The sequence below is a fragment of the Typha angustifolia genome, chromosome 13 (genome assembly GCF_048772165.1).
Source record: "Typha angustifolia cultivar Huaian chromosome 13, ASM4877216v1, whole genome shotgun sequence".
NCBI lineage: Eukaryota > Viridiplantae > Streptophyta > Magnoliopsida > Poales > Typhaceae > Typha > Typha angustifolia.
In genome coordinates, this window is record NC_133251.1 from 7,546,570 (window position 1) to 7,560,166 (window position 13,597).

At 37.0% G+C, this 13,597-nt stretch overlaps 1 long non-coding RNA gene across 2 annotated transcripts; it reads right to left on the bottom strand.

The window, feature by feature from the left end:
• Window positions 1-4,485: 4,485 nt before the first annotated feature.
• Window positions 4,486-10,317, bottom strand: LOC140774346 (uncharacterized). Of its 2 annotated transcripts, XR_012106582.1 has the most exons (3): window positions 10,134-10,317; window positions 9,334-10,039; window positions 4,486-4,678 (listed from the first exon to the last, which is right to left on the bottom strand). It is a non-coding gene; the product is annotated as an uncharacterized lncRNA (long non-coding RNA). The 2 variants fall into 2 exon arrangements; XR_012106581.1 differs by having other exon boundaries at window positions 9,334-10,317.
• Window positions 10,318-13,597: the final 3,280 nt, after the last annotated feature.

Here is a 13,597-nt window from a genome sequence, read left to right on the forward strand (position 1 = left end):
CAAGGCCGAACCCACCACATGGTTAGGCCCAATCTGGGCCTTCAATGCCGATACATGAAAAACCGGATGGATCCTGGTCCCCTTAGGTAGGTCCAACTGATAAGCTACTTGACCAATTCGTTGTAGTACTCGATACGGACCATAGTACTTGTGACCCAACTTCTGGTTCAAAATTGGCCTCAATATGATTTGTCGATACGGTTGAGCTCGAACAAACACTAATTGATCCACCTCAAACTCTCGCTCATTTCGCCCTTTGTCATGAGTCTGCTTCATGCGGTTTTGAGTTGTTGCTAGATGCATCTTGAGCCGTCTCAAGGTTTCATCTTAATATTCGGTCCTATCCACTGCCACAAGTCTATCATAGGCACGCAAGACAGGGGGAGTGCACCCATAAACCGCCTCAAAGGGGGTCATGCCGATGCTAGAGTGATGAGCGATATTTTATGACCACTCGGCCAATGGAAAAATTTGACCCAATCTTTTGGTTGGTCCACCACAAAGCATCGCAAGTATTGCTCTAGTCCGCGATTCACCACCTCGCTTTGGCCATCCGTCTCGGGGTAATAAGCTGAACTAAGGTTGATTTGAGTCCCTTGCAATATGAAGAACTCGGACTAAAACTCACTGATAAAGATGCGATCCTAGTTTGACACGATCGTCCTAGGCATCCCATGCAAACGCGCCACTTCCTGAACAAAAATTTCAGCAACCTTTTTCACTGAAAACGGGTGCGTCAATGCTATGAAATGAGCATATTTGCTCAATCTATCCACCACAACGAACACCACTGATTGTCCTCGAACCTCTGATAGCCCCTCGATGAAATCCATGGAGATGTCATTCCTCCAAAATGTCAATGTGAGGCTTGTAAAATCAAATGTCACGGGCCCTAAGTTTCAAAGCCATTGAGTCCCCAAAACAATATCGGCACCTCGTAAAGTCAACGGATAAAGATCCAATGTAAAAAATTGGCCTTGCACCTTCAACTCCACACCTCCACAAAATCTGCCTGCACTGTGGTGCTGTCTCCAATTGTCACGTCGAACTCTTCCGTGGGTTTCGACTCAAGCCCAATCTTTCTAAGGAGCCTCTTGTCAATGAAGTTGTGGACAAATGTCAGGGGGTTTGTCTTAAGATCCGTGGATGGAGGCACGAGATCCTAGATGATGGTGGATGGTAGTGGACCGGCGTTAATGGGGTCACACTGATGAATAAGTGGTGGTAAAAGGGTTATGGTTGATGGAAGGGTTAGGGCAAGTGTTGGATAGATTGGAAGAAGAGGGAGGAGTGGGCCGCCCCTAAAGGACTAGGGTGATTGGCCGGTCGAAGGAGGTTAGAAGCGGCGTCGCCGGGGATCGAGAGAACGGGAGAAAAGAAGACGAAGGAGACAAGACAAAATACTCAATTCATCAATAATGACTCCATGGTTGCCATCCACATCCTTCATAGGCTAATCAAACAATAAAAAAATAATCTTAAACAGTACATTGTCGCCAACCGCGTTTCAACGCGCCCGATCGCGTTTGAATGCACCTATTTCCCTCTTCTCTGGATTTGCGAACGCGATGCAAGCGTTCGCAGCACGTTCGAATGCACCTATTTTCCACTTCTTTGGATTTGCAAACGCGATGCAAGCGTTCGCAGCGTGTTGGAATGCATAATGTGCACTCTCTGGATGTGTGAACGTGATGCAGGCATTCACAACCGCGTTTGAGCGCACTCCACCCACGTTCGAACGCGACATACAAAAAATTTATTGTTTTAAGAATTAAATATTAAAACAAGAATCAAAGACACCCCTAAAGTGTACCCATGCCCAAGACGACATCGGCGAAATCTGAATCGTATCAAGGTCGTAGGAATAACATGAAAGATCTTATATTAGATGAGAAGATATGTGACTATCGGGATTATGCCTCTATACAACCACATTTTCTAAGAAAGTGATGCGAACCAGGTTAGCTCGAATCACATCAAGAGGACATTGGGCTCAATAGATTGAGTCTAGTTATTTTATCTGCTTATTTGGTTTAGTTGGAGTTTTAATATGTTAGGATTTTATTTAATTAGCTAAATCCAACTCTGCGAAGTTTTAGAAAAATATTCGTAGGATATTCCACAGACGTCCGAATAATATCAAACTAGTTAGATAAGATCTCCAACATTCAGATCTACAACTTTGGTATTCACCATTTCTCCATATTTGGAATCTATATGCGAAAAAACGAATAATCCGAGATAGATAAAGAATATTGGTTTAGTTAAATTGTTTAGAACTATTTAAATTTAATCTCTATAAATAAGACCTTATGGCTTCTATCTAGGGTATGCATGAGTGAAAGATTAATTGGCTTTTGTCTTGCATACTAGTATCTCCCCTCTCAACTTGGCCGCATTCTCAATCTCCCTCCTCCCTCTTTAACAACCAACACTGCCTCTCCTATCGAAACGGTATCATATAGCTTCTAATCTCCCTCGTCCACCGATCCCCCTAGCTAGGGCAAGCCTACATCTCCCCTTCTTCACTGAACAATCAATTTACCTAACCACCATCATCATCATTTACCATCAACGCCATCTCCATTACCATCTACAAGCCAATCCACAACCGCTACCAACACTAATATCGGTTTGTCATCTAGATTAGACCTCGATATTATCCAAATCTGAAAGGGGGTCTGAATATCAAAACCTCGATCTAAAAGTTATGGAGCTATTTCAACCAGTTTCGTAATTTTTAGATATCAAAAAAATATTTAGTAAATATTCTCCCTTAACTTTGCAGAACTGTTCATGATTCAAATCAACCCCAAGTCGGTTCATATCGATTTATACCAAATTGATACGAACTAACTTGGGATCAATTTGTATCGTGGACAGTTCTACACAGTTGAGGCAGAATATTCGTTGAATATTCTTTGAATGCTAAAAAATTTCAAAACTAATTGGAATAGTTTCTTAACTTCTATATCTAGGTTTCTAATATTCAAACTCTTCTCAGATTTGGATGATATCGAGGTCTAATCTGGATGACAAACTAATAGTGGTGTTGGTGGCGGTTGTGAATCGGTTTGTAGATGGTAATGAAGATGGCGTCTATGATCCCAGCCAATTAAGTGGAGGCTATGCCGAGACTAGTTGTTGTCCCACAAAAATTTTCTCGACATCTTAGCTATATGATCAGCCACAGTGAGAGGCATCTAGACAGAGGACATAAGATGTACGAGCATAGAGTTTATGATAGAATTAATTAAAGTAATTCTACCTGCCTAAGGATAATTCCTTTTCAGCCAGATAATTTACTATTAACTCTAGCCAAAAAATCTTCATGATCCCTAATAAGCAACCAATTAAGAAAAATCTTAGACCCGAGATACTTAAAAGGAAACACATAAGCAACTGATTAAGAAAAATCTTAGACCCGAGATACTTAAAGGGAAACACACTCTCTTTTAATCTTAAGGATCTAGGTGATATTAGCTTGCAAGATTCTAGACAATTTATCAAGAAAATAGATGTCCGACCGAGACCCATTAATCTTTAAATCAGTGACTCGATCATACTTATCAAAGATATTCATAAAAAAATTATAGACTAAAGTACTCGCCTTAATCACAATTAAGAGGTCATCGCATACATCTGATGGGAGATGCTGGCATTACAATATTCATAAAACGAGTAAAATTCTCTGCAACCATAATGAAAGGATCTCCATACTGCATATCTCTCTCTCTTGAACCAATCAGTGGGAAAACCATAAATTAAAGTAGCAAAGGAGGGAGAAATAATACATGCTCTAATCCAACCCACAAAGATATCAAGAAAACCCATTATGCACATAGCATTGGGATGACCTCCTAATTAGGAGGATCATAGGCCTTCTCCAAATCTACTTTAATCATAATAAAATCATTATTGCATTTTGAGGACTTAAGTGGACCGACATGCTTAGACAGATTTCCACTGGAAGGAGGGACGGTTAAATTTGTAATTTCATGAGCCATAGTGATATTATCATGAATGTGTCTCCTAGCTACAAAAGTTATTTGCTTAGAGCTGATTAATTCAGGTAGAGAGGACTTTAATCTATTAGCTAAAAGCTTGGCTAAGATCCAATAATTTACAATTGCAGTGTGAAATAGGTCTATAGTCTATAACACTAGTCGGATTATCACATTTTGGAATAAAAAATAGGTATATTACACCACTAAACTAAAAGATAGAAGAGTTCTGAAAATAAATAAGAGAAGCTAATAGATCATTTGTAACAATATTGTAACACCGCCACCTAGCATGGGCACGTGCACGCCCACGCGCGCTACACGAGATAAGACATTGTCTCGAGTGAGGCCCATCACGCATAGATACACATGTACTCAACATAATCTATCTTAGAGATTAATCATACTAGACAGCTACATAATTTGGCAAGGCCCATATAAGCCACGACAAACCATCAAAATATAATTAAAATCACTAATATATGATTACACTATAATCCGACTTGTATTATACAAATCATCATTTATACAATAGAGTACAAATATCAAATAATGGTATAACTCAATATCTAGATAAACTATTTTTTATATCATCTCGCGTCTATAGCTCGCCTCATCTTTACTCTAAAATATCTCCTTAGGATATCTCAATTCGCTATCACATACCATAATATCTGAGGGGTTAGAAAAGAAATAAAGAAAATTATAAACAAAAGGCTCAATGAATAGATTTTACCCTAAATTAGTGATGTCAAATAGAGAGTAATTATTTACAGGATAATATAAATCAAAAAGAGCATCATGTTATGAATGAGTATATGAATGTGTCCTCAACAATACATAAATGAAAGGTAGATATCATGTTATAACTAATAAAAGTATATAATTCTCGACAATGAATAAATAATTTCCATGTCATACTATCATCAAAATTCTCTCTGAAATATGATACATATGATGTATGCCGATCATAATCATGTTATAATATCAAATACACTCACATATGATGCATAATGACCACTTGAAAATCAGGTATATCCAATAATAATAAAATTATATGCATTTCTCAATATCACCGCCATCACTAATATCTCGGTATAATATCATCATACTAAACTACTATACACAATCAACACCCAATATCCAGTCTCAACATCATACCCGTAGGCTCAAAGTTTACCCTGTCATATGCTAAGGGTATCTCAGTCATAATCATACCCTACCATACGCTAAGGGTGTATCAAAATTCATCCAGATCGGATACCCCACCAGTTAATAGAAATCACATGAGGGTAACTCGCCATACATGCCCTAGCGAACGGTAGGTGTCCAATTGCCGCACAAGACTCAACTGATCTCAGACGTGGGCCACGAGATATCGCATATCAGTAATCATAATCATCACTCCAAACACCCTTAACCCTAGCGCCTACTCGAGTAGCCGCATGCTTTTTCTATTAACTTTCCTATCAATGATATCTATGCATTTACTTCTATATAATAGATCATATGCATATATCTAGTACTATAACAAGTCATGCATATCAAGAATTTAGGTGGTAAGAAAGTCAAGAAGAAAATAAAGTAATGCAGTCTCCAACTATATATCTAACACATGCATATCCCTACTAGTCTATCATATGCATACTCATGCTAAGGATCATCTCAACATAAAGTTATAATAGTAAAATTATCTTTAATCATCTCTATATGTCATCAGCATACTCATATCACAGATTAGTATAATCAAATGCATGATAAAATATGCTCGACTAAAATTATCTCTAGATAAGATCATATAATCATACTAGAGACCAAAACATACATATATATAATTAGATAATATATCCTAATTTAATAAAGGCATCTAAAAGATAAGATTACTCACATATGATCATAAGACATAAATCACATATCCACCACATCCGTCAACAAAGTGTTAACTCATCGCTAGCAAAGTACAAGGGGTCTCAAATAAAGAAGTTCAAAATTTAAAAATGTTTTAGTATGAAATTAGTCATTTATCCCATTTAGAATTCATTAGTATAAAATATAATAATTTATTAGATTTTGTTACATAACTAGATTTATATTATATATATATACTTATGACAACCTTATTCTAATTATATATTAGGCATATAGTAATTAATCCTTTTTGGTATAAAACCATAAAAGAATTAGATATACAATAATATAATTAAAATACATGTATATAAAATAACTAAGTACAATTCAATTATTTGGCAATTACTACTTTTACTTAACTAGTTATTAATTATACATATAATAATCATTATCCATTAATATAAAAATAATTATTCGAGTTCAGCATTTTATTATATAGAAAATAATATATAATAATAATAATAAGGTGCTAGAAATACATTATATACTTATATATATATTAAATATATGCATGTATAAATATACATAAACATTAATAAAAATTTAAATAATTTAATTATTTTTAATAAAACTAAATATATAAAATATAAGATTGTTATCAATATGATTACATGTATTAATCTAATAAACAATGGCTAAACTATAAATAAATTCATATGCAAGTATTTATAATTATAATTAATAAATTATTATACTAAAAATACTAAGCTAATACTTATACTAGTGAGTGTAAATTATTAAAATAATCTACCATCTAAATAAACTAATTTACCTAAATTTTATAAAATAAATCATATAATTAATGTAAAAAAATTAAAAAGGAGCAACCCCTTGCTATAGTGTCTATGGCCCAGCAATGTTGCAGAAGGGGGAAAAGCTGAGGAAGAAGAAGAAGAAAGAGGAAGAAAAAAAGAAAATAAGAAGAGAAGAGAAAAAAAAAATAGAAGAAGGGATGAGTGTGTGGACCCGGGCCGACGGGGAGGGCACCGGCCGCTACTAGCCAACCAGTGGCCGACCTCTCGCCGGAGACTCAACTCCGACGAGCCCAAGCCTACGAGCAGAGAGAGAGAGAGAGAGAGAGAGAGAGAGAGAGAGAGAGGGAGAGCTCACTGGCGTTGGGTTTCGGTGGCGAGACATCCATGAGAGAGAGAAAGGTGTTGGTAATTTCATGAATTTGAGCTAAGATTTAAGTGGGACCCACATATTATTAATAATGGTTTAATGGTGGAATTAATTTAGCTCAAAGTGTACTTTATTGTCATATATTCACTTAGTCAAATCCATGAAGAGAAGTGAATGAAAATGCTCTAAAGTGAGTATCATGGCAATGGGAAATAAAGAAAAGTAAGTTTAGTACCATATTGGATATTTGAGAAATGTTAGTATGGTATATAAGTAACAAACTTCTTATGGGCTTTGGGCCCCAAAAGGGGTACCTATTTTGTGGGTAAAGGTTACTATGCAACTTAACTCACACACACGCGCGCCGCCCGGCCCGTCTCGGCTCGGTTCGGTTCGCACGCACGCACGGGTCAAGTCCAATTTTAATTTTTTGCTTGATACGGGTTCAAATCTGGTTTGATTCGGGATCGAAGTGGTGTGTCCCTTCGATAAACAGTTAATTAGTCACTTAGTTAGTTGAACCCAACCCGAAATGATGCATCCCTTCACAATGTAACTATTAATTAGTTTTAGACCCGAAATGGTGCATCCATTCGGTGACATTTTGCATCTTTTCGTCAAGCCTGTTTACTTCTATAAATAGGCTGTCAGTCTGCATAATTAGACATAACATCAGAGAGGGAAACTTGGTTCATTCCTTCTAGAGTCGAGTCTTTAAATTTAAATCTTCATTCGAGAGAGAGTACAGCATGGTTCAGGTTTAATCAAGGCATTAGAAAGCTGCTCCTTTCCAGTGCAAGGCAGTCGTTGTATCCTGGGAGACCGACGTCCACTGTTGTAAGTTTATTTAATTTAAATTGATCGGATTTTTTTGTGACTTTTTGGAATCAGATTGTTACCGCCAACAAAAGGGAGAGGAAAGAATGAGAGAGAGATTATGAGAGAGAGAGGAGAGATTTTGAGAGAGAGAGAAGGCAGTGGGTGCAGCGGTGGTGAGGCCTGCCGTACCAGCTGGCCCGGCCAAGTTGGCCGGGCCAGCGATTAGGGGCATGCGTGGTGCCCACAACACACGCGCAATCTGTATGGCACGAGCTCACAAATTTTTTTATCTCTCTTTCTTTTTGTCTCTTTTTCTTAAATTTAATTTATATATTATTATTTTATTATTTTTAAATCTGGGTTATTAAAAATATCCCAATAATTCTCAATAATTCTTGTAAAATTCTACTTGAAAGTTGTCCAGGTTGAGATTTTGCAGCCGACATGGACCACATAACCATTCTCATCTCCACAATAGTGAAGTGCCTAAGTAGTTCATCATTGCACAAAGGGGACAAATAACTGAGAATCTCGGCCAGTGATCCAAGCCCTTTAGAGGCTCAAAGTCCTTATGCTAGAGTTCATTATAGAAACTAATAAAAGCCTCATGAATAGCAAAACAAGAATAGTAACACCATCATCAATAAGGATTTCTTTCCAATAAAATTCTTTTATCTTTTAATTTTTGTAGATAGGTGAAAAAACTTTTGTGTTCTTATCCCTGTGGACAATCTAGTTAATTCTAGCCTTGCTATACCATTTAATGTTAATTTGTCTCGATAAAGCCGTACACTAACGATTCAAAATGCTCAATGTTTGACCATCAGAATGAGTTAACATGCCCTCTCTCCCATCCTTCCAATTCTGCAATTTCATTCTTTAATCTATCTAGCTTAACCTCAAGACACCCAAAGTAGGTCTTGTTCCACCTAGATACTGATCTTCAGACAGAGTTAAGTGTAGAAATTAAGTTTTGGGTTGGAGGGAGTTTAAAGTCATGTGTTGAAGATCAACTGTTAGCAATTAAATCATGCACTTCATGATACTCGCAACAGAACCACTCAAAACAAAAGGGCATTTTCCCAAATTTTCTAAATTGGCCTAAAGTAAGCAAATAAGAACATGATCATATGCGATACACAAGAGGTGTTCAACAGAACCCCAAGAATAGCACTTAAAGTCCTATCTAATCTAACCAGAACACAACCCGACCCATGTCTATTATTACACTAGGAATAAGACGAGCACTATAACTAGCATCAAAGAGATCAGATTGAGTTATTAAATTTCTAAAGGTCGAGACCAAAATGGAAAGAGAGAAAGGCGTTCCACCCAGCTTATCTTCTGGGTTTAAGATACAATTAAAATCACCAATAAGAATGCGAGGCAAATTAACCAAAAAATAACTTATGCTAGAGCCAATTTCTAAGCTAGGCATTGGTACTCGCATAAATAACTTTTAGAAGAAAATGTATCATACCTTGGCCTGAGATTATAGAATGGATATCTTGGTTTGAGGTGTCAACAATGGAAACCTTAAAGCTGACCGCTCTCCAACAAAGAAGAATGCCGCCAGAAGCACCTGTACCCGACACTAAGGCCCCCTTTCATTCCGAACTCACGGTACGAAGAAATACCATTGTAGAGTTCGAAACAGAAAGAGTTACTAGTAGAACAAAGATATCTAGTAAATATAAATTAACTAGTTTTAAAATTGAACTTGGCCTCCCTTTTAGAGAGGCCTTTGATATTCCATGAAAGGATACGCATTAAGACACAATGGCCACAGGTTCCTCTAGCACACCAGCAGCTGAGGTATTACTTTCTATAGATTGTTCATTGCTAGCTAAACCGTCCTCATCTTGGTTTTTCTTCTTAGTTCTCTGCAGTTTGAGGAGGGAAGCCACCTTAGCCATGGAAGAAAGGGTTTGAAGCTTTCAGTATCGGAAGGAAACATGTCCAGGGAAACTATATGATTAGTATCTTCAAGCTCTTCAAGGATGTCGATTGAGGCATTGAACGCTCTCTCCTTAGCTAGCTCAAGAGCCTTGCAAGCTAAGGCCATCATCTCCTCATGCTCAGAGCCCCTACCCGTGTCAAGCAGAGAAAGCGAAATGACGAAGAGATGGGGAAACCAACTGATCTATCGTCCCCAGCCGTAGCCAAAATGTGACCAGGTTGACTCACTGAGAGAGAAGAAAGTAGAAGATGATATAGGATAGGGAGCAATGGAAATAGGAACGGACACAAGGTTAGGGGATTGTAACGAATGGATCTCACCGTAGGTCTAACCCAAGGATGGGAATGCCTAGGGTTTTGACACCTCGAGCCCAACCACGACAAACGATTGGACAATAGAAGAGGCGGGTAGGGAGGGCACAAAAATGACTTGGGAAATACTCATCAACGACCATAAAATTAGAAGCTAAGCCATTAGTAAAATTTTCGACAATCGTCTCATTGATAGAGGGATCATTTGGGGAAACTTCCTAGCTACACCTACGCCTTATCCTGAGCGCTAATCTCAAAAATTGGACCGTCGAAAATACCAACGGTAGATAAAGTGACATGGTGAGGCCTAGCAATAGGCAAGGCATAAGCTTTGGTAGAGAATGGACCCTTGTTCACAGCTCGAGGAGAGGTAGAGATCATGCCCTTGCCTCCATGTGTAGTCCTACCATGTGATCGCATAGAGGCAAATGTACTGCCCTTACCCTGGTATGCTTACTCGCGAACTTAGCATTAGAGAAACTCTAGTTGGTAACCTTACCAGTCTCCGTTACCGAAGCCACCTGCCCCACTAATTGTCTTTCAACCCTATGAGGACTAGGGTTATCATTCCCTAACGGTTTGCCACATCGACCCCTTCTTTGAACACATATCCTTGGTCCAAAAGGTTCTAGTTCCAACACCGGGGATGGGGCCACCACCAAAAGCAACGGCTTAGCCAAACCCTTGCTAGAACCATGAACCCTATTTGAACTATCGTTACCTTGATGAGCATTGTTAATGTTTCGCCAAGACCTTTGGACAAACTAATATCTGGCGATCAACCCGACCACACTTAAAATATGCATTAGGCAAATTTTTGTGAGCCACCAGCTAATGAAACTGTTCCCCCGGTGGCCCAACCAAGGTAGAGTACTTCAAGAGTTTTGTAAGATCAATCTCAGCACAAACCCTAGTAAATCTACCCCTAGTACAAGGCCACAAAAGTTTCAAGGACCCCCAAAGAGAACATTAACCATATATCTGTCAATGGAAAACTTAAAATAAAAAATCCAGCCACCATATTAATTACTTGTAACATACCCGTTGATTTCCACCTTCTAGCCACTTCCTTACATAGGTAAGCCAGCGGAGGTAGCCGACCTAAAACTTACATATTAGGCTTAATCTCCATTTCACCATGCTTTTTCGGATTGAGGAACACCGCAGCCACTAAAGAATTCTAGATTCCTTGAAGAATAGAGCCATAATCAATAAGAATGGCGGGAGCAGTAGCTGAGACATGCCAAGTTTTAAATAGTTGGGCCAAAGAAACTAGCAGAGGCTATCCTCCTTCGCTAAAGCTCTTAATGGGGCTCTTAACTTCATGAACTTAATCTCTTAAATAGAAGATGCCCTGAATTTTATTGCAAATTACCCAAAGTTTCATTTGAGTAGAATTCTCTTTACTTGATTTGGAAATAAATCTCACTATCTAGAAGAAATGTGGAATTGAAATGAATTATTTTCAAATTCTTTCGTTGGTTGTTAGGAATGAGGTATGAGTTTATTTCATTGAATTGAAAATTTGTTTTTTTTCTTCTCTTATAATACAAAGGGTTATTTATACTAAAAACCCACTTAGTTTTCAATTTTGTGAGCTAGGCTTATTTTCAATTTCCTTTACAAATAAGGCATTTTCTCTCATCTTTTTTTTTAAGTTTACTCCTATGTCATTTAGTGCTCATTAAATGCTGATGGGACAATGTAAAAATAGAAAGAAATCTCGTACACTCTTCTTATTTTTCTTTTTCTTATGCTACTACTGCGACTTCTTTTTTGTTGTTTATTCTTCTTCTCTTGCTGCTACTTTCTTCTTTTATCTCTTAAAAGTTTGCTTTCTTTTTTTTTCTGTACAAGTCTCTCTAATGGTTATCTAATTAATACAATAAGACACCAATTAGATATAATTTAAATAAACAAGAACCCTTTCATCAATATTTTAGAAAATGTAATCTATATTGCAAATGAATTACAATATCTACAAAATAAATCTATGAATTACAGACATAATTCATATTTAAATTATGAATTTCGTATTTAAACTAGGAATTCTTCATTCCACTATAGATGTCGAATATGAAGAAACTCTGAATACAAAAGTTTAAGATCACGATGTCATAAATTTTATTTAATTAGTTTCATAATATTTGGATGTTATATAATTATCTTCTGAATATTTTTGAAACTATGCAGAACTAAAATTTTATAATTTAAGTATGAAATTTGTACTTAAACTAAAAATTTCATACTTACACTACAAAATTCTAATTCAGCGTAGTTTAAAAAAAAAATATTCAGAAGATATTCATCTAACGTCCAAATATTATGAAACCAATTAGATAAGATCAATGCTATCATGATCTAGAACTTGTGCATTTAGAGTTTCTTCAAATTTGGACTCGATCTGTGAAAGAACGAAGAAATTATTAGTTAATTCATAGTTTAAGTATGAAATTCTGACTATTTAACTAATTCATAGTTTCAACTTGCTGCCTAAAAGCTCACAGGCTCTTCTCTTGGTTGTCATCGGGGTTATGCTATGGAATATTTGGAAACATTGTAAAAATATAGTTTTCAACCAATGAGAGCCCCCGTATCATTTGGGACCGAATGCTAGTGCTTGCTTATGAATACTACAAAACACTGTGCTAATCGAGCTCTAGGCCATCCACCCCTTCTCGACTCATCTGCTTGGAGACACCTCCAATGGGCTTCCTCAAACTCAACACCGATGGCTCCTTTTCAGGTCTCAACAAACCTAGCTTCATCTTGTGCTCTTTAGTAGGTTCCCCGATCTGCGTAGCTATCAACATAGCATCTTTCACTCTACTTTAGCTACTGAAGCTGTCGAGTTGCATGAGGCTCTTCGCTTTCTAATCAGCGCGGGATCACTCACCGTATAATTGAAATCAATTTGCTACTCCTTGTTAACATTTTAAAGGGCCACCATCCAGCGCCTTCGGCATCTGCTGCTATCATAGATGACTGCATGTACTTTTTATTTGCTTTTCCTTTTGTTTTATTTTTGTACCATATCTACCACAAGGCCAATCAGTTGGCTAATTGGCTTGCAAATTACGATAGAAATATGACTCTTAATTGCACATGGGAGGGTTCCTTCCCCCTTCTCTCGTATCTCTTTTGGCAGCTGATGTCAACGGCGCCTACTGTACTAGGGGAAACTAATTAATACATGTTCCTTTCTTTTTTTAACAAAGTATATATAAATTGTTTGAACTCAAAATTAATTTCTATAAAAGTTTCTCCTTTAAACTTAGCAACTTTTTTTTATGATTTTCAAATTTTCATACAAATCGCTGAGAGATTTATATTTGGAAGTAGTCATTTTGGTCTACAATTATACTAGACAACTAAATTTTCCTACTTTTGTATATAAATTTAAAGTGTAATATGAAAAAAAAAAAGTGGCTCCAGTGATTTCTTTCTACTTGGTAAAAGAAGTGGCTCCAATG